The sequence below is a fragment of the Dermochelys coriacea genome, chromosome 2 (assembly GCF_009764565.3).
Source record: "Dermochelys coriacea isolate rDerCor1 chromosome 2, rDerCor1.pri.v4, whole genome shotgun sequence".
Lineage (NCBI taxonomy): Eukaryota > Metazoa > Chordata > Testudines > Dermochelyidae > Dermochelys > Dermochelys coriacea.
The window spans coordinates 161,995,192-162,017,639 of record NC_050069.1 but is presented as its reverse complement, the minus strand read 5'-3'; the positions used below and the strand labels follow the sequence as shown (position 1 = coordinate 162,017,639).

Genomic DNA, 22,448 nt, shown 5'->3' with positions numbered 1-22,448 from the left:
ATGTCATGTCTGGCTTCTTGTCTTTCTCCTCCAAGTCTACATGATTAACCTCAAGCAATATTCCTCCCCATTTCCAGACTGAGCTTCAATTTTCACATTCTTTTTGGTAAGGCTAGTTTAAAAAGAGGACATTCACAAAGCAGGCACTTCCTCTATTCAATCTTTCCCTTATGATTTGTTTTAGTCTTTCCAGAGTTTCTCTTTTGTATCCAGATAAGTAGTTTTGTTTTTAAACACAAATGCAGACCCTGATGAAGTAGCTCCATTTTCATTTCAGTTCCAGTGTCTCTCAGACTTGTAGCAGACTGGCATAGTCTAATACCCTATAGAACATTATCCCTTTTTGGTGTGAGCGGTGAGCCTAAATTTGGGGTCGGGGGGTTGGTTTTGTTAGGAGAAGCAATTGCTGATAGAGTCAGGTTGTGCCTGTGTTTTGGACAGGGGCTCCTATTGGTTCAGCTTCCTTGTTCCATAAAGGCGCTTGATTGTTACTTGTCCTAAATGAAGGGTGGCAGTGATGCCCACCAGCTTCAGTGAGGTTTCACCCAACCCATCAGCACAACAATAGGAATGTAGAATTCTACTGCTGAGACAATAGACTCGGGCTAAAGCTCACCATTAAAAATCATGGTGAGTCATGCTTTCCAGTGGGTCCAATTAGCTTCAACCAGGATGCAAAGGGAGGAGTGGTCTCTGTTTGGGTCCCGAGGGAACAAGAGGGCTAATCCAAAGGCAGATTTGGATGGAAACTCTAGGAATAGTCAAACTCGGGGGGTTAATTGAAGACTATGTTGTGCTATTGTTTTTGAGTTGCCAGTAAAGCCAAACCCATTGATGGGGTGAGGTGGACACGATCACAGGATCTGTTTGCTCTGCTGAGGTCAAAGTAGTGCCACATTGAGATTGCAGGAAGCTGAAGTCCTCTGGGAGTCCTAAGTCAGACACAGTCTGGACAATATCAGCATATTTCCCTACAAATGCGCCTCAGTCATGTAACCAAGTAGATCTGCTTGAAAGAACCAGGGGATAGTTCAGCTCATTCAGTTCTGGGCCTCTTCTCAGACTGAGAGGTGTTGAGATTTCTCAACAGCACCTGGTGTTCAGGGTGCTCAGTGGGATGTGGCCATCTCCACCAATACAAGTCATTTTCCGTATGCCACTGATCAGTCATCAGCTTGTAACAACTTTTTTCCCCACTGATGATGTCCAAGTGAGAGGCTCCACATTCCTTTAGCAATCCTTTGAGTGACCTCCTCCCTTCAGTCCCACCTATTTAATGGGTGCATCACTTTTGAAGCAAAGCTGAAATGTGCTTCTGTCCCATGGTATAATCCCTGAGACCCCATTCTATAAAGCAGGGCCCACTTAATAATGACAAGTGCTTCAAAAGTGGTCTAATGACAGTAAATGGAACTATGCTTTATATATAAATTATCTTATATTGTAGGAATCTTTCCTGGGCTTCAATTAAACAGTATTGTGGGGGAAGTGCTGGTCATAACCCTTTTCACCTTTATTTTTAATAGCTGAGAGAGCAGTTGCTTTGACCCCTTAATAGTACTGGGAGGATAGATTTTTATAACTCAAGCACACTGGGCTAGAGATAAGATATATCCTCGACTCTTGCTTGAAGAGCTCTCATAGACACTTACCTAGAGAGCATTTCCAGCCAGTGAGTCAGACAACAAAATTTCATTATATTCATCTGGGGAAAAAATTAGAAGGGGGCCAAAACCAGAACCACAGATCCAAACTCCTTCATAGTTCAGGGGGGTGGGAGTGTTCAGTTTCAACTCTGAAATTGTACCTACAGTGGTTTCCATTTCAGGCCCAAAACTGGAAGAAGCCTCCCCCCCACCCCCCACAGTTAGGTTGTGGCCAAAATCTTAAACCACCACTCTAAAGAGAGTTCAGCATGGGCAGTGGGCAAAGCTTCCCCTTGGGGAGGCTAGCTCCCTGTCCCACCTCTTCGGCCTGTGGCCCTGCCCACACTCCACCCCTGCGCTGCTCCAGGTCCCAACCCCGCTCCACCCAGGGCCCACCCCTCCCTCCTCATTCTCCCCCGCCACAGCTCAACCCATGCATCCCTCCTCTCCTTCCCCTGCCTCCACGCTCAAGCAGCAGCAGGGGAGCCAAGTGGGGAGGGGGCCGAACGGGGAGGAACTGGCTAGCATCAGTGGAGACCTCTGGAGGGGGGGGCGGAATGCTAGCAAGGAGCAGCCAGGCAGCCGGGGGCAGAGAACGCTGAGCTTTTTGTATACACCATAGAGGCTCCCGGGTGGATGAGGAGACAGTATCTGCTACTCAGCTTCCTGGGTTCATCAGTAATCTCCCTGCAGAGTCCCTGCAGGGACCCGGGAAGCCGAGTAGCAGATACCGCCTCCTCAGCCACCTGGGAACCTGCATGGCACATCATAAATAACTAAAAACATCCCACAGAAGTCCACTCCCAGCAGGGAGGGGAAGAGGTGGGCCCAGGCATCCAGCAGTGGGATCAGTGCTGGCTGCGCTAGGGAAGGCTAAGATTCCCCTGGCCTATTATACCTGCCACCCAAGGAGTCCAGCTCCCGATGGCAGAAATTGCACGAGTGATGCTGAATGTGGAAGATGGCCACAATTCAGGCTGATGGAAGTCTCAAGTCCTGTCCCATCAAATATACACACTAGACCGAATTTGGTATCAAACCTTAATTCCCACCCCCTCCCCCAATAAATCTAATCCAAATCAGACACTGCCTTGTCAGCCCATCTGTATTCAGAATATTGATTAACAAATAACTGAACAGATTACAGGTAAATTTATAATAAATGCACCCTTACCCTGAGCATCCAGCTTTTGCATCACATGAGCATATCAGTTTATGCCTATGCACCATTTGTAAGTAACAGGAAGGTTATTCTCCAACTGCCTTTCTGCTGTAGAATTATACTTACTATAAACTATGTGAATACATCTGGATTTTAATCCAAAACAAATTCATTTTGCTTTTTCACTTTAGTGAAAATGCGAAAAAAAACCCATCCTTTGTACTCAGACATTTTTGTTTTTAAACAGATTAACATACCTATACTTCGTGGCAAGGATGGGGGGATTGTGCCACAAGACAATCAAAGTTTATATTCGGCTCCTGATGCATTTTACTGGGTTGTCTCTTCACCTCATGGTAAGCACCAGGAGTCAGATTCAGAATGGAAAGAGCATGGTGAGGAGTAGAGTGAGGGGAAAGGTGAAGTAAAAACAAATAAAAAATTGTTTCCATTGACACTGTCTGGTAATTTAAATCCACACATTTTAGGTTTTGCTTAAAAAAAATTCCATAAACCTTCACATACAGAGACATTTTTCTGCCATTTTTTAATTGTCAAAAAAGGGAAGAAACTGAAATGACTGATTTATGCTGTCACAAGCGAAGCAGAAAATGAAAGTGAAAGTGAAACCAACCAGTTCAGGTTCACTGTCATCCAAGCTGAGCAGACTTCAAAAAGTACAAACAATATAAAGCTGTAAGGGGGGTGTCTGTGTACTGCTGCCACTTCGGCCAATGTTCAAACAGTGGCACGGACCTGCAAAAAGTCCTCGGAGTTAAGTATGAACCGACTGTGTTTTCCACCTCTAAAGCTAGACTTCACTTCTCTGATTCTTGGTGTTTTGCCGCTTGTCTGAAAATCACCATTTGGAGGGAGAAGGTGTTTTGAATATAATGTTCTTGGAGGAATCCAGGGAGCAGGTCTAAGAGCTTCAGTGCTTCTTCTACTGCTCTTGGTTAGGTAGGGTTTTCTATACATACATTTTGGAATTTGGCAGAGCGTGGGCCGGGGGGATTCTCAATGCTAAATGAGAGACTATAGCAGGGGTGGGCAAACTTTTTGGCCCGAGGGCCACATTGCGGTTGCGAAACTGTATAGAGGGCCGGGTAGGGAAGGCTGTGCCTCCCCAAACAGCCTGGCCCCTGCCCCCTATCTGACCCCTCCCACTTCCCACCCCGACTGCCCCCCTCAGAACCCCCAACCCATCCAGCCCCCCCTGTTCCTCGTCCCCCCCCGACCACCCTCTCCCTGGACCCCACCCCCACCCCCACCCCCTGAGACCTCACCTCCATCCAATGTTCCTTGTCCCACCCCCTATCTTCTGACTGCACCCCCGGGACGTCCTGCCCCTTATCCAACTCCCCCCTCCCCCCGACCATGCTGCTCAGAGCGGCAGGACAGGCTTATTGGAAAGCCTGGGAGGTTGGTGGGCGCAAGCTGGGCTGCCCATGCAGCGGCATAACTGTGTGTGGGGGGGGGGCGAGTAGCAGGGGCGGGGCAGGGGGCTAACCTCACCAGCCAGGAGCTCAGGATCCAGGCAGCATGGTCCTGCAGGCCGGATGTGGCCCGCAGGCTGTAGTTTGCCCTGAACTATAGGCACGGTGGAGGTGGGCCTTGAAAGTGAGGACAAGAAGCTTGCGTTTGCTCTGGTAGAGCAAGGGGAGCCAATGGAGGGATACAAACTGAGGAGTGATGTGATTAAAGAAATGGGCTAGGAAAATGACCTTTGCAGCATTACTGGGAATGGATATGGGTGGGTCAAGATTGCATGTCAAGGCCAGAGAGAAGGATGTTGCAATACAAGTGATGCAAGATAATGAACCTTTTTAAAGCACCTTCGCCTTCAGCTCATTAGATTTCTCAGCCGGCGTTAACATTCTTATAGCTATTGTGCATGTTTCTACAGACTCTCTGACTCTTGTTTGGCAGGGGAGCTTGCTCCACCTCTGACACCATGTCTCACAAACTGAAGCTGATGCTCAGCCAGCTGCGTTTTGTGCCAGGACGAAAGGTTGTCCTCTAGACGAAAGCTGGGCTGTTCACAATCTGTCCATTAAGGGGGCTTAGTAGTTTCTAATTTGAATACGTAGGTTCCTGCAGAAGCACATGCAGCTCAAAGTATGAAATGTGCTAGATGCAGAGATTAAGATGTGATGAGCCTCATTTACCAGAGAAGTACAGGCACAGTGGTTTGTCATTTCAGTGTCTTGAGTGTCTGTGGCAGCGTAGTTCTCTTCCTCTGCTGGTATCAGGCCATTCCAGCAGGGACAGTCAGGACAGGATGAGATCAGAGATTTCATCCTCCAGAATCTGAGGCCGATCCTGAAGGTGCTGAGCATCCTCAACTCCAATGTACAGTGGGCGCCGCTCCAGGTGCTCAGTAAACTCTCAAGATTGAACCCCAGGAAAGCTACTGTTTGGTGTTCTGTAAAGTGATTTATTAATAATACATGGAGAGTCTTCTGTAAAAGCTACAGAATCTGACAGGTGGGTCTTTGCAGCAGGAAGTTGTGATGAAAATGGGAGTGTTAATCACCGATTCCAGGTTCTCATCTGTTTGGATTCCCTTCGCCGCCCCCACCCCAAAGTGGCAGCACTGCACTTCCACTGAATTTTAGGTGCCTCTTCTATTAAAATTTACTGTTAATTCTTTTTACAGGCCAGCACATGAAAGACCCAATAGGAGCATAAAGAGCAGTAATATGCGTGGAACACAGAGAAAGGTCACTGCTACATGTGAATTCATTTTTAAATAATTCAACAAACCATCTGTGACATTTACCCTGCAAAGCAATTTTTGAAAGTTTTCTAGCTGATCCTGATCTTCACAGAACAGAATGTTTATTGCTTCAGCTGTGCAAAGGAGTGTTCCTATTTCAAGCCAATCAAGACCAATGGATCAAATTCAACCCTGTTGTAAGCAGGCAACTCCCATTGATAGGCCTGCGTACATTTGCACTATAGTTCAATTTGGCTCACTAGCTTTAATTTTTGTTCTCGTCTAGCACCGATGCCTATAGTGAAAACTGTGTAAACATTTCCATTGCAAAGGGTCATTTCCAGTTGTCTAGAACTTCATTCATCTTTTACATACTCTACGGTTAATTTTCCAATTTGCCATTTCATTTGCCTAAGTTGCCTGGATTGCCCTCCATATTGTTACCCCTTCTTGTTTGCCAGTTGGTACCCTTTTCTATTCAAGGCGGGAACAGGGTCATTTGAACTATGTAATCTGCCTGGACACAAGATTCTATTTAAGGACCATGCGCACAGCACTGTCTGCCCCTAGCCAAGACTACGAGTCAAGAGAAGACCTGTTTACCTGTTGTTCCTGATCCTGTGGTATCGTTCCTGGTCCCTTGTGTTGTTCCTGTGGTTGTGTGCCTGTCTCCTGGCATTCCCTGTGGGCCCTGCTGTGCCCTATCTGTGGTCCTTCTTCTGTAAAAGCATCAGACATGGTCATGTATTAATCTCTTTGGTTTATTTGTATATCTGTGTTACTTTGGGGTCCTTGGCTTCAAGCCCACCTGTGGGGTTAACAGCCAAGTGCTTTGTATTGTATATATCTTGTTTATTATTCTTGATAAATTTATTCTTCTTAATAAATTCTTATTCTGTTTGTACCTTATATCTGCCTCCTTAGTGTTTGTAGAGTGTCAGTCACCCCCGGTGATACATACATGAGGGGGAACGGATCTGTAGTTGTGAGGGGTTGTTTTTAAATCTATAGTTCCCTGTTGAAATAATCTGTACTGGGTTAATAATACCAGGCTGGCATTCGGCACATTTGTTCTCAAGCCTAGGAACAAAATTTTCTTTGTAACTTGACTAGTAGTGGTCCAGCCAATTTTGAGAATTAATATAATGAGGTGGTGGGGGAAACTGCATTTACATACTTTTCATATAGCTTCCTGACCCGAGTTATGTGATTTTTTTTTTGAAAGGAGTAGGAATCAGTAAATGTATGATCTGGTTCAGACTAAACTCAGATATCTTAGGAAGGAATTTGGGATGTGGACCTAGGAAAACTTTAGCCTTGAAAAATACTGTAAAGGGAGGATCCACCATCAAGGCCCCGATTTCCCCAACTCTTTGAGCCAATGCAATGGCTATTTAAAAGGCCGTCTTCATGGTTAGGTATAATAATGAGCAGATCACTATAGTTCAAAAGGAGGCCTTGTGAGAGCTCTGAGAACAAGATTTAGATCCCAGACCAGAGTGAGGACTTTTACTCGGGAGAAGAGGTTCCACAGTCCTTTAATGATTGTTACAGTTGTGGGGTGAGAGAATACTGAGAATGGAAGGTGGATATTGCAGCCAGATCAATCTTAAATCTATTTGATAAAATAATCTAGTGTCCTTCAGTTGTTTCAGGCAATCTGGAATAAGTAAAAAGTTAGGAAGATTCAGATGCCATTTGCTGGTATTCACACCAACAACTAAATCTTTTCCACTTCTGAAAGTAAGCATTATAGATAGATTCCTTCCTGCTGTTTAATAACACCTGCTGTACCTCTGCAGAACAGATGAACTCTATGCTCGCATCACAAAATGCAAGTATCTTTTGTGAGTGGGGTGTATCACAATATGGAAATATTCAACTTGTAGGCTGAAGGCTGAAAACTGATTACCTGAGGCTAATGAAAGAATTATTGCTGACAGTCACCATTCTGAATTTTTGGGACTTCTCAAATTGTTTAGGAATCTTAGATCTAAAATTGGTCTCCACCCTCCTTTTCTCTTTGGTACTAGGAAGTACCTTGAGTAGAAACCCTTCCCCCTGTGTAGAGCTGGGACAGGCTGTATCACTCCTAAGTGAAGGAGGGAGTTTATCTCTGTGTTTCCTCCATAATTAAGTCCTTCAAGTACTGAAATTCTTGTGGTACTCAAACGGAGCATCAGTACTAAAGCGACAGTATCTCTGGAAGTTGTTGGTACCAAGGGTTTAGAATGTTCTGATGAGGGCACTGGGGGTAGATGATTTAATTTTTATGGTACCAATGGACCCGACAAGGGCAGCACCAGTGGCAGAGGTGCAGCTGATGGAACCAGTCTGGAGGCATCTCTCTCCTTGCTGACCCTGTCATGCCTGGACAGTATCAAGCTCACGCAGAGCTGTTTGCTCACTCTTGGAGGAGCCTTTTGGTTTTTCAGCTTCCACCACCACCAGAGAGGCCTGCAGCCTCCACAGTAGAGCAGGAGTGCTGGACCAATTTGTACACTGGGGGTGCTGAGAGCCATTGAACCAAACAGTAAACCCTGTATATGATGGAAATCACTTTAAGCCAGGGGGTGCGGCAGCTCCCCCCCAGAACCTATGCAGAGGACTGGATCTAGAAGTCAATGATTCAGAGACCACTGATTTAGCAGGAGACTGAGGTCTCTTTGGAGCAGACTCCTTACAAAGAAATTCATAGCTCCTCTTCCTGGGGCTTTAAGAGGTCTCTGAGGCCTTCCCTTTCTTGGGGAAGTGATGGGCCAAGGTTTAAGGGGCACTAGATGTGTCTGGAAACCAATATACGGATGGATTAACCTGACCTGGTTCTGACGTGGAGCGAAGGGAGAGTTCCTTGGTAAGAAGACCCATTTTAATCTTCTGGTTCTATGTGGCCCTAGATTTCAGGGCTAAATGGAAGTTACACTTCTGCAGGATGTTCAACTCTCCAAGACAGCGGATGCACTTGGAGTTGCCATAGCTAACCATGATAGCTCCCAACAAGTGCAGTATCATTTGAAGCCCAGATAGCCAGACATGCTGTCTGGAGGAAGGCAAGTCTCCCTGACTGGAGAAGAGAGGAAAAAAGGCATTTCTGTCACTAAAAGCTAACTGAGAACTTCTTAAGCTAAACTAACAAGAAGAAGAAAATATTCTAATAAGACATGGCCTGCTGGAAGTGGACATGCTACAGCTCCATCTCAAGTCAAAGGAGCTGAGAAGGAACTGAGGGAAGTTTACCTGCACAGCCCTGTACAACCGCAGCTCAAGGCACAAGGCTGTGTACGGTTCATGCATGCACCAAATGGACCCTGCTAATGAAAGTCTCCTATCAAAAGTGCCTGAGGTACATCACACCTGAAGTGGAGCACCCATTGGGGCACTACTCGAGGAAGAACAATTGATCATTGTCCTCTTCATAAAAGCCCTTAACATATTTGAAGGCTGTTATCAGGACCCACCACCCCACCCACACAGTCTTCTTTTCTCAAGATTAAACATGCCCAGTTTTTCAACCTATCCTCACAGGTCAGGTGATCTAAACCTTTTGTCATTTTCTTTTGCTCTCCCCTGGACTCTTCCCAGTTAGTCCACATCTTTCTTAAAGTGTGGAACCCTAACTCGACAGTAATATAATAAGCCTGTCAAATATAAAGGGAAGGGTAACCACCTTTCTTTATACAGAACTATAAAATCTCTCCTAGCCAGAGGCAAAACCCTTTCACCTGTAAAGGGTTAAGAAGCTAGGATAACCTCGCTGGCACCTGACCAAAATGACCAATGAGGAGACAAGATACTTTCAAAGCTGGAGCGGGGGGGGGGGGGAAACAAAGGGTGTCTGTCTGTCTGTGTGAGGTTTTTGCTGGGAACAGAACAGCAATGGAGTATTAGAACTTGTTACTAAGTAATCTAGCTAGAAATGAGTTAGATTTCTTTTTGTTTAAATGGCTAATAAAATAAGCTGTGCTGAATGGAATGGATATTCCTGTTTTTGTGTCTTTTTGTAACTTAAGGTTTTGCCTAGAGGGAGTCTCTATGTTTTGAATCTGATTATCCTGTAAGGTATTTACCATCCTGATTTTACAGAGGTGATTCTTTTACCTTTTCTTTAATTAAAATTCTTCTTTTAAGATCCTGATTGATTTTTCATTGTTCTTAAGATCCAAGGGTTTGGGTCTGTGGTCACCTATACAAAGGTGAGGATTTGGTGAGTTCTAATACTCCATTGCTGTTCTGTTCCTGGCAAAAGCCTCACACAGACAGACACCCTTTGTTCCCTGCCCCCCCTTCAGCTTTGAAAGTAACTTGTCTCCTCATTGGTCATTTTGGTCAGGTGCCAGTGAGGTTATCCTAGCGTCTTAACCCTTTACAGGTGAAAGGGTTTTGCCTCTGGCCAGGAGGGATTTTATAGTTCTTTATACAGAAAGGTGGTTACCCTTCCCTTTATATTTATGACAAGGCCTCACAAGTGCTGACTAGAGTAGAACAATCACCTCCCATAACTTACATATGACACTTGTTTTAATACACCGCGGAAATATTAGTCTTTTTTTCACAACTGCACCACATTATTAGCTCATATTCAGTTTGTGATCCACAATAACCCTCAGATTCTTTTCCACAGTACTACTGCCTAACTAGTTAGTCCTCATTTTGCAGTTGTGCATTTGATTGTTCCTTCCTAAGTGTAGTACTTTTCACTTGTCTTTATTTAATTTCTTCTTATTGATATCAGGCAAATTCTTGACAAATTGAACATTGGTTTTGAATTCTAATCTTGTCCTTGAAAGTACTTGTGACTCTTCCCAGCTTTGTGTCAGCCACAGATTTTTATAAGAATAATCTCCATTCCATTATCCAAAGCGTTAATAAAAGTATTTAATAGTACCAGACCCAGGACATACTACTGCAAGACCCATACTAGTTTCATCCTCTCATTTTGACAGCAAGCCATTGATAAACTACTCTGAGTAGCCTTTCAACCCGTTATGAATCCACTTTATAGTAATTTCATCTAGACTGCGTTTCCTTTGTTTGTGAGATCACAAAAATCAAGATACATAATGTCTACTTCTTTCCGCCATCCACTGGGCCAGTAACTCTGTCAAAGAACAACATTAGATTGGTATGGTATGATTTGTTCTTGAAAAATCCATGTGAGCTATTACTTATGCTATTATCCTTGTAGGAGCTTACAAACCGATTGTTTAATAATTTGTTCCAATATCTTTGCAGGCACCTAAGTTAGGCTGACTGGTCTATAATTCCCCAGATCCTCTTCCCCCCCCCCCCATCTCCAGTCCTCTGAAACCTCATCCATCCTCCATGAGTTCCTGAAAATAATTGCTAATGGTTCCAAGATTGCATCAGCTAGTTCCTTAAATACCCAATGATGGATGTTGTCAATGCCTGCCAACATGAATACATGCATCTAACTTATCTAAATATTCTTTAGCCTGTTCTTTCCCTATTTTGGCTTGCATGCCTTCCCCCTTGTTGTTAATATTAATTGTGTTAAGCATCTAGTCACAATTAACCTTTTTCGTGAAGACTGAAGCAAAGTAGGCATTAAACACGTGGGCACTCTTGATGGCATCTGTAATTAGCTCTCCTTCCCATTAAATTGTGGACCTACACCTTTTCTTGGCTTTCTTTTGCTCCTAAAGTATTTAATAGAACCTATTATTATTGCCTTTTATGTCTCTTGCTAGGTGTAACTCATTGTGTAGCCATTCTGATGTTATTCCTACATGCTTGTGCTATTCTTTTGTACTCCTCCTTAGTAAGGTGTCCACTTTTTGTAGAATTCCTTTTTGAGTTTCAGGTCATTAAAGAGCAGTCATGGGATAAGAAGGAAGGTTCTCTCATGGATTGGTAACTGGTTAAAAGATAGGAAACAAAGGGTAGGAATAAATGGTCAGTTTTCAGAATGGAGAGAGGTAAACAGCGATGTTCCCCTGAGGTCTGTACTGGTCCCGTCCTATTTAACATATTCATAAACGATCTGGAAAAAGGGGTAAACAGTGAGGTGGCAAAATTTGCAGATGATACAAGACTACTAAGATAGTTAAGTCCCAGACAGACTGTGAAGAGATACAAAAGGATCTCACAAAACTGGGTGACTGGGCAACAAAAGGGCAGATGAAATTTAATATTGATAAATGCAAAGTAATGCACATTGGAAAACATAATTCTAACTATACATATACAATGATGGGGTCTAAACTAGCCTAAGATAGATCTTGGAGTCATTGTGGATAGTTCTCTGAAATCATCCTTTCAATGTGCAGCAACAGTCAAAAAGGCTAACAGAATGTTGGGAATCAACAAGAAAGGCATAGATAATAAGATAGAAAATATCATATTGCCTCTATATAAATCCATGGTATGCCCACACCTTGAATACTGCGTGCAGATGTGGTCACCCCATCTCAAAAAAAGATGTAGTGGAATTGGAAAAGGTTCAGAAAAGGGCAACAAAAATTATTAGGGGTATGGAACAGCTTCCGTATGAGGAGAGATTAATAAAACTGGGACTTTTCAGCATGAAAAGAGGCAACTAAGGGGGGATATGATAGAGGTCTATAAAATCATGACTGGTGTAGAGAAAGTAAATAAGGAAGTGTTATTTACTCCTTCTCATAATACAAGAACAAGGGGCCACCAAATGAAATTAATAGGTAGCAGGTTTAACCAAACACAAGAAAGTATTTTTTCATGCAACGCACTGTCAACCTCTAGAACTCCTTGCCAGAGGGTGTTCTGAAGGCCAATACTATAACGGGGTTCAAAAGGAAACTAGATAAATTCATAGAGGATAGGTCCATCAATGGCTATTAGCCAGGACGGGCAGGAATGGTGTCCCTAGCCTCTGTTTTCCAGAAGCTGGGATTGGGTAACAGGGCATGGATCACTTGATGATAACCTGTCTGTTTATTCCCTTTGGGGCACCTACCGTTGGCCACTGTTGGCAGACAGGATACTGGGCTGGATGGAGCTTTGGTCTGACCCAGTATGGCCGTTCTTATGTTCTTAATGCAGCCATATTGACCTCTTATTTTTTTCTATCTTTTATTTGCATTGGGAAAGTTTGCTGTTGTATCTTTAATATTGTCTCTTGGAGAAACAGCCAGTTCTCCTGAATTCCTCTCTCAGATTTTGTTCTTCTGGGGCTTAATCTACCTGTTCTCTGATTTTTATTCAAGTTTGCTTTTTTAAAGTCCTTAATTCAACACACACTAAATGCTTTATAGATACTATTATAATAGATACTTCTAAATGCTTTAGAAGTATCTATCAGTTTCTTACTGGAGTTGGAGTAAGACTGGACAAACTGTAGGGCAATGGATTATTAGAAAAATATCCATGAACACATTGGGATTTTCTGGACCGAGTCAAGTACCAGCTAAGTTTTACATTTATTGTATCTGGGAGATTTGGGGAATACCATGAGGAAAATCTTGAGATCGATTTTATACCTGTATCTATATTTATTTGCTAAGGTTTTGTCTAGCATCACTATCTTTAAAATCACAATGCTTAAAGAGTAGAGAAGTCAAACAAGCTGCTCATCAGATGGCAAATTCTATGCACAGCTTGCCCAGCAAAACGCTGATTCATGTTACAGCATGTAAACCAGGCTTGAATTAAACCTGTAAAAGTAGATTAACAAGATTGCCAAGGAAAGGGCCATTTGTGGAAGCACACTAAATCTATCATAGGCCTGTCTCCAGTTGGAAAGGTTACACCAATCCTAGTAAAGCTCTTGGCTTTCCTCTGTAAAACATACACTTAATGCTAAAGCTCTAGAAGCAGAAGGCTGGGGAGACCAAAGAATGGGAAGAGAAGCCTGCTTGCAGCAAGATCAAGTGTCCAAAATTGTTTTTTGTTTTTTTTATAAAAATGGGTTGGCGTGTGAGAAGACTGTTAGCGAGGGAAGGGCTTTGAGTAATGGGATTGATTAAAAAGCATCAGAGAGCCTTGATGGTAAACCAACAATCCAAGAAGCACAGTGACTAGGCTTCCTTGCCCACAGATGCCCATTATACAGCCCTCTAGGGCTTCCATAATTTAGATTAGTTAATTGGCAATTACGATGGCTTTGGTTTAGTTGTCAATCACCCATAGGATTGAGAACTATAGTAATTTCCCAGGAGAAATTGTTCTGTCCCTCATTCTGTAATTTATCACCAGTCCATTTGTGAGGAGAGCTGGGAGAAGGGTTGAATGGGTGCAGAACAGCCGTATCTCTGGAAACAAAGTTCAACCATGCAATTTTCTTTAGCTTGGAAAACTTGCCTCCTCTTCCTCATAACTAAATTGAGTGTTGTTGCAATTAATATATAGTATCATTAACAGTGTTTAGATTCGCAAAAAGAAAAGGAGTACTTGTGGCACCTTAGAGACTAACAAATTTATTTAAGCATAAGCTTTCATGAGCTACAGCTCACTTCATCTGATGCATTCAGTGGAAAATACAGTGGGGAGATTTATATACACACACAGAGAACATGAAACAATGGGTTTTATCATACACACTCTAAGAAGAGTGATCACTTAAGATGGCTATTACCAGCAGGTGGGGGGGGGGGGAAGGAAGAAAACCTTTTGTGGTGAGGTGGGCCATTTCCAGCAATTGACAGGAACGTCTGAGGAACAGTGGGGGGTGTGGTGGGGGGAATAACATGGGGAAATAGTTTTACTTTGTGTAATGACCCATCCACTCCCAGTCTCTATTCAAGCCTAAGTTAATTGTATCCAGTTTGCAAATGAATTCCAATTCAGCAGTCTCTCGGAGTCTGTTTTTGAAGTTTTTTTTGTTGAAGAATAGCCACTCATGTATCCACGTATTGAAGTCTTATTTTGGGGTGGTAGGAGATTAGCTGCAGTTACTTGATTATAGTGTAATCACAAAAAGAAAAGTAGTACTTGTGGCACCTTAGAGACTAACAAATTTATTAGAGCATAAGCTTTCGTGAGCTACAGCTCACTTCATTGGATGCATTCCGAAGTGAGCTGTAGCTCACGAAAGCTTATGCTCTAATAAATTTGTTAGTCTCTAAGGTGCCACAAGTACTTCTTTTCTTTTTGCGAATACAGACTAACACGGCTGCTACTCTGAAACTAGTGTAATCACAGATGCTGAAATCCCAGTAAAATTCCAAGTGAGCATGTGTTGACAATTGGGAGTTTTCCTTATGAAAGAAATCTTCAAAGCCTAATAACTTTTTACCAGGACACACAAACAAGTTTTGCTCCATGTGAACGTTTATGGCCGTTAGCAAATGCTACTGATTCATCTAAAACAGAACAAAAAACAAAGTGAAGATCAAAGGTTTTCCCTTCCTACAATAGAAGTTGGTCCAATAAAAGATATTACCTCACCCACCTGGTTTCTCATACCCTGGGATCAACACAGCTACATTAACACTGCAAACACTGATTCATTATGACTTCTCTGCAAAAGTCAGCTAGCATTAATTTAATGACTAATGATTTGTTATGAAACTTCTCACTGCATTACCATAGTCATGTACGTGGTTTATGTAGGTGTGATCCTTTTTTTTCCCCTTTTTCTTTTTTTTCTTTTCGCTTCTGGATTACATTACACCCCTTCCTCATTGCCCAAACATTTTTTCATTGACTGCTTAGGAAGCAATTTGTTGCAGTAAAGGAACAGGTCTAAGCATGCTGCGAACCCATGCCTGCCTAGGCACACGTAGACCATGCTGTATAAGCATATATTGAAATGGAGCCTGGAATGATTAGCTTCAGATCATCACAACTTTTCTGATATGACAACACTGTAGTAATCTGAACACATACCACCAATTCAGAAACTTGGATCAGCTGGCTTGAATCTGAGTTGCAATTTCAGAAGTAGAACCACTGTTCAGGCAGAAGTGCTCTTCTGACTCTCTGTCCTCAGAGGTGCCCTGGCTATAAGTTAGTCTTGATGCAAACTTTGTTCATTCTGGTTTTCATACTTTGAATAATCTAACTACAAACTTTGCTAAATACTTTTTCATATACAGTACCCATTAATAAGACAAATATCACCTATTAGTAGAATCTTGATTATATAAATTCCCTCTATCGGAGCCTTACTTTACTGTGTCTCCTCTTTCTATTGACCCCAGTTATCCAAACATGGATGATACTAAGTACCATATAAACAACCTGAACAAACAGGATTCTACTGTACACACAAAGCCAAATTCTAAATCTCTTCCAGTTCAAGAAAGGAAAGTCTCATATGCATGTGCAACTACCACACTTGTACATGAAAACAGAGTAATTTGTATCCATAAATTTAGGCACACAATTGATTTATGACGCTAGGCACATTATAATAGCTAAGCGACATTCCATTTATTCAGCCTACCTGTCCTGACTAAAGAGATCAACTTGAAATCTTACTAGTTTCAAAAAAATAATTACTGTACATTACACCTGCACCTGATTTGCAGTGCCAATTGTTCTGCTTTTATAATCACATTTTCTTATTCTTTAAATGTGGTTTTTTTAATCTCCTCTAATGTCTGTTTCATGTGAAAGAGTCACACAAACAACAAGGCCCTGACTAACAAACTGGCTTAGGCCCTTGATTGCGTGTGGACAATCAGCTGCATCCACACAGAGGCCCAGTAAAGTCAATGGGATTTTACATTGCCACAGGCCCATGGATTGCAATTGCAGGATCAGGGATTAAATGACAAAGGAAAGATTGAAACTGACTATAGACAAACTAACTGCTGTCAAATGCACAAAGTTTACAGAAAATAAAATTTTTTTCTGAATAGAGAAATAATTTTTTTCACCAGTCTCTAAGTTACAGTCATGCTGTTACATGTACCAAATGTAAGTAAAAAAAGTGTTTTTTTTTATTATTAGCAGCTGAATTTCTATGCTCTCTGTTGACTATCATATACTTTACTCATATACAAGTTGCGTAAAGCAATTGAAGTATGATTATTTGACAGGTAACTACATATTTAACCCATTTACTTTTATAGTATAGTGGCCCAACATTTACAGACCTAATTTAGTAAAATTGGACATTTTATTAAAAACAATTCACAATTTACAAAAAGTATTTAAGTTAATTAGGAGTGTTACTATCTCTGGAGGCTTCCTACCTGAGACAGGAGTTTATTTTGTATTGACTTAAGGCACCTTGACTGAACAGGATTGGTTAAAATCAGATATACCACCAATGTTCACCCTCTAACTTCATTAGAGGTTTCTGATGGTTTTCAAAAAACATTTAATTAAGGATCCTTCCCCACTCATTCACATTCCCACCATCCTTCCATAGACCCTGCTAACTTTCTGTTTATGTTGCAATTCTCCAAGAGATGTCACTTTCAGCAATCTCCCCTTGATCTGGAAACCTTTCTGCTGGATCCCAACAATTATACCTTAATATCAGCTAAGTTACATGACATGCTGGTCTCTGTGGGCAGGCAGCTGAAGAAAATAAGCTGTTTTAATTCAGAGGCCCCGGGGAACTAAAAAGCAGGTGCTCAGCTTTAACCCTCATCCCCAAAAGACAGGCTGTCTTTTGGAGTTAATGTCAATAACATGAAGTGTGAAAGAGAAAAATGGACCTCCCTCTGTTACCAAAGCAAAAGCAGTGGAAGTAGGCAATGCAAGGAGCTGCCAGAGGCTCACAAGAAAGGCTCGTTAATTTCAGGTAATTTAGGTAACCACCTGAACTTTTGGACAATAATCCAAAGAGACTCAACACTTGTTGAGGTTTGCCTGTTTGCATATTTTGCTTTTGTGAAGTCCATTTGTGAATGAAACTACACAATTTCTGATTACACATTAATTAGTGGGAAACACTGGAGCAGGTTTCCTAATCCAATTGCTACCCCCTTTGGCAGCATGCCATTGATATCAGAGCTTTTGAGAAGAAATCAGGTAACTGTCTTATATTCTTCAGACATGGTTGGTTAACAGTTCTCCATTTTAGCTTGAGAAAATATAGTACGTATCTGAGTAAACAAAATATAGTACAGCTCAGTGAAGTAAATAAATATTCAGCATAAATAATGTCCTGTGATTGGTAAAGCTTGTCAAGTTTCAGCCACTAGAAAGCACAGATTGGACTGCATACTTCAGTAATCAATCAGCAAACTAAGGACAATTTTTCCTCTCTAAACAAACTGCTGTTGCCGTACCCAACTGGATCCTCAAATGTTCACAGCTGGTCCAGTTAAATATATGGTACAATTGGCTCTTCAGAATAATGCAGCTCATTTAGTATAATATATAAAAAGCCATTACTGAAATCTGCAGCTGAATCAATCACACACACAGGGTTGATTAGTAAAGTATGCACAATAAATGACTAAAAAGTGAAGCTTAATCAGTATGTGTATCAATATAATCCAAGTAGTAAAGTGTCCCATTTAATCAGCACTATGTGTACAAATGGAATTAGCAGCATTTGCAGTACATAAACCAAATGTATTCAGCTAATATGTAGCAGGTTGCCTATTTGCGATGTACTTCTGTTGTGTATGCCATTTTTCTACACCCTCAAAATAACCTTAGTTATTTACAAATTCTACAACTACCACCAATGAACAGTTGCCATATCATTCTATTAAATCTTCTCTGCATCCCCTCTCCTACCAGAGTGATGGTAAACTGAAATATTTTTTTCTTCTAGCTGAAGCTCGGAACAACTTGTCAGAACTTGATATCAAATAGCTCTGCAAATTAAATACAATATATACACCACCACAAGAGACTGGGATTACAGCAGCATTCTGCAGCCATTTGGCATTGTGATTACTCTTCACGCTTTATTGTGAATATATGTTTCAAATGAAAGACTTTGAAACTTAAAACAGGTCCCATGCTGCCTGGAAAGTTAATGTTTCCATCAGATATCAGAAGTCAATTCAATCCATAGAGAAAAGCTACATAGCTGCAACCAAAACCTTATGCCCTTGGGGAAGGAAGGAAGATTAGTCAATACACATGTTATTTTTAAAACAGCTCAACAGTTTTGCTTATGCATTTAGCTTTTCATGGGTAAGTATTATGGCTTTCCCTATACAGAACTATGTGCATCGATTGAATCAACCAGGGAGATTAGATCATTCAAGGAATTGCTAATGAGATATGGAGCTTTACACTGCTATTTTATTGGTTTAAATCCACCCTAGGTTGGTAATGACAACATAATTTGATGGTGGTTTAATTAGTGACCCATATAGAATGAGTTCCTTATGTGAGGCTAGTTCTAAGTGGACCAGGGTAAATAGAGAAACCACCATTCACATCTGACACCTTTGATGAACGGTCTCAATGGAGACCAAAGATTGAACAGAATATGTATGGCAACCTTTGATTGGGCCTTTTACCTCAGTGGTGTGTAGAGATTACAGAGACCCATGGCACTGTGGTTGGTAAATACAAGAGTGTCTTTATATCCTGTTTACACAGACTCTTACCTCTTTGCTATGTACCCTCTAGTGGCTACCTTGAATAGCATCTCTAAATGAGCACAACTATCACCACAAGGTGATCCATCCATTAAGGGTGAGGAACTTAACATGGTGGGATGGAGAATCTTGAATCATCACTTCCTATGCTGTAGCTACTCTGTGGACAGAGTATTTCAGTCTCCAGGGCTGACAATCTATCACCTTTTTACCAGAACTAAATTCACTCATATATAAAGGTAGATCACCCAAATCCACAGGTTAATGTGTGTTATCCCAGTCATTCTTCCACAGAAGGAGTCCTCATTTAGTAACTATTTTAAAATTAGCCAATTTAGCTACCACAATGTCAAAAAGTTGAACCTAGAACCTACGTTTCCTCACATTTTCTGAAGTACCAGAATATTTTAAGTTCTTCTTCCCTCCAAATATTGTTATAAAATTATTTTCTTTAGCTAAATCAAGGCATTTTAGAAAACAGACTAGATCTACAAAGGGATTTATGCTCCTAAATGCCATTTTAAGGATTCTAACTCCAACATTTAGATCTCAAATCCCCTACTCATCTGCCCCTAACACTGGAGGCACCCAAGATTCTAAAGTCCCCTAGGTACCTATATTTCTGCTGGTGGGCCTGTACACAGCCCCTGAGCTCATGCCTAAACTCCAGTGAGATTCACAAACTAGGTATTTGCCTACTGCTGTCACCTGCAGAGCCCGGTTCAGTAGCTGTGCTCGGTGGCCACCTTAGAGCACACCTATGCGATCGGGTCCCACACAAAACATTGGTGGTGGTGCCTCTGCTGTCCTTATACTGTAGAGCCTGCAGGTTAGAGGACTCACCCTGGAGGTGGGAGACCCAGGTTCAAATTCTTGCTCTGTCTGACTTGAAGCAGGGACTTGAACTCAAGTATCCAACCTCCTAGGTGAGTGGCCTAACCACTGGGCTATCAGGGTGACAGCACCCCTACCACTGTTTAAGAAAAAGTTGACTTGGCTTAGGCACTAAACTCCAGAGAAGGGTTCACAGCTGTGAATCTTGAGTGGAGACAGGCACTGCCCTCGGACCAGAATTAGGCACCAGAGGGGGCAGGGCTTAGGTCACTCCTCTCCTTAGCATATCCTATTGGCTTTTTTAAATGTTTCCCATTCTTAGGTGCTTAACTCGTCCCATGCATTGGAGAGAGAGATGGGTGCCTAACTCAGGGCTGTGGATTCCACTAGGTGGCAGGGTGCCTCAAGGGAGGCTGAGTGTTGCAATGCCCAAGTCCCTTTTGTGGATCTAGCCCAACGTATTCAAACACTTAGAAGATGGATCTACGTATGGGGTTTCTTAGTTCTCCAATAATGCTGGAACAGAGACAAGAAACCCCATGCAGTCCCATACTCCTCATGTAAAACATCTGTTAGAGGAGCTGATCACATTTCAGAGCCCTTGTACTCTTTTTTTTTTCCTCCCCTTCTTTCAAATTGTTGACTGGAGGATCCTCCAAAGGCAATTCAAGTACTTTCCACAAAATAAATCTAAAGACAGACCACAGTTTGAAGTACTCTCTCTGATTTAAGTCTACACCACACAACATGACCGGGAAAGAATGAAATTTACAGCTTAAAGGGAAGCTTTCTGAGTAGAACCACATGACAAGGAAGAAGGCACCATCATGGAAAGCGAGACATCCTATTTGGCTTCTGAGTTCATGGCATAATCCTGGTTAAAAGCAGAGTTATTTTACAAAATTACTATTTCCCACTACATAGTACAAGTGAGATCATCCAAAAACCTCTCTTTATTCTCAGCATCATGAACTTGTTAACTATTTGAAGCTTAATTTCCTCCTCCAGATGAAATATATGAACTGAGACTACTCTTCATGCCAACAGGTGGAGAATCAACAAGGTATGACCACATAAAACGATACTTACTTAAGAAGTACCATCATTTTTATCTTTCAGGGCTAGATGCAATTAGCTTGCACTTTTGTAGAGAGCTTACCTAAGAGTTGGGGAATATAAGATGTATGTTTAAAAGTTCTTCATATTTGCACACATTCTGATACCCCCATATTTAAAGCTAGAAGTACATATCTAAACAGAAACACAGGCAGTTAAGGGATAAGACATTTAAAAAGGGAGAATTAAGAAACACACACCAGAGACTCATTTATCTTTACCATTTATTGTTTGGAGTGGAGCAGAGCCCACCAACATTTATCAATAGTACAAATTAATGGTGAAATTTAAGCCACTGTAAAACTTTAAGAAAATAACTATTATACAAAATCCACAGACAAGACTGTCCTATGTAGAAATCTATGGATAGTTGTAGTTAAGATTTACGTACCTTATTTTGAGTCAGAGTATGGTGCTAATTATGGACTGAATATGTTTGAGAGTTAGTTTTGCATACTCATTTTCAGATAATGCCAGTCTCTACTGGATAGGTGGGTGTAGCACCCTGGAAGGACTTTTTTTATTCTTTGTCATTTATCTTTCTTTTTAAGAAATGGGACAATCTTTTGAAGTAGGCTATATGCTCTGCCCAGCCACCTAACTAAGATTTTGCCAACTCTGATACTGTTTATTAAATAAGGCAGATGCCAATTGCTTCTAGCCCTGGAAGACCCTGAGATAATCAGACTTTAAACGTGATATTTTTAAGTACAGAAAAGAAGTTTAGATCGTTGTAGAGGTTTTTATGATTGCCTCTGGGCTTTGTACAGTTGGATTCATGGTAATTGACACATCTAGCTTTATAAGGACGATACCAAAAAATTGTTCCAGTACAAACATTTAAAAACATTTGAAAAATAGGGTTTTTTTGGTCTGACCTAAGGTTTAATCATTTGTTGCCACGCTTCAGGTTATTTTATTTATTTATTTTTACAGTGCCCGACAATCTTCTGAAGGATTCTCAATACATAAAGACATGACACTAGCTGCCAAGAGTTTACAATGCAATTAGTAGGTTGAAAAATGGAGACCTAGTTTTCATTGGGTCATTCTTACTCATTTTAAAGGTTTGCCTTTGCCAGGCGCTGCCCTTTGGAAGGAATTTTGGCAAGATCTCTTAAAACTTTAAGAGCAGCAAATCATCTGTCATTTATTAACAGTCTCAATGTATATATCTAGCTGGAGGAAGAGATTGCATCTATTCTGAGACAAATGAACAACACTGAACCAACAAGCTAGCATCAGGGCTAGATTTAAATAATGTTTTCTTCATTCAAGACAGCTTGCTCTGGCTTCAAAAAACAAAATACTCCCAAGCAAATTTTCCTCTTGAAAATACACTGGTTCCAGTGATAGCATTTAATACATATTTGTATCAACCATCTCTGTTGCCATCTTCGCTGCAAAAGCTGTTATGATCTCTGTTCTGACAAGTGCTCTCTGCCAGGAAGTGTGGCAGGATCAGTTTAGATCCAGAATAGTGAAGAGATCAAGCATAAATCCTCCACTTTCAG

At 41.6% G+C, this 22,448-nt stretch overlaps 1 long non-coding RNA gene across 1 annotated transcript; it reads left to right on the top strand.

Moving 5' to 3' along the window:
- Window positions 1–3,456: 3,456 nt before the first annotated feature.
- Window positions 3,457–6,436, top strand: LOC122458523. The gene is made up of 2 exons (XR_006278564.1): window positions 3,457–3,768; window positions 5,468–6,436. It is a non-coding gene; the product is annotated as an uncharacterized LOC122458523 (long non-coding RNA).
- Window positions 6,437–22,448: the final 16,012 nt, after the last annotated feature.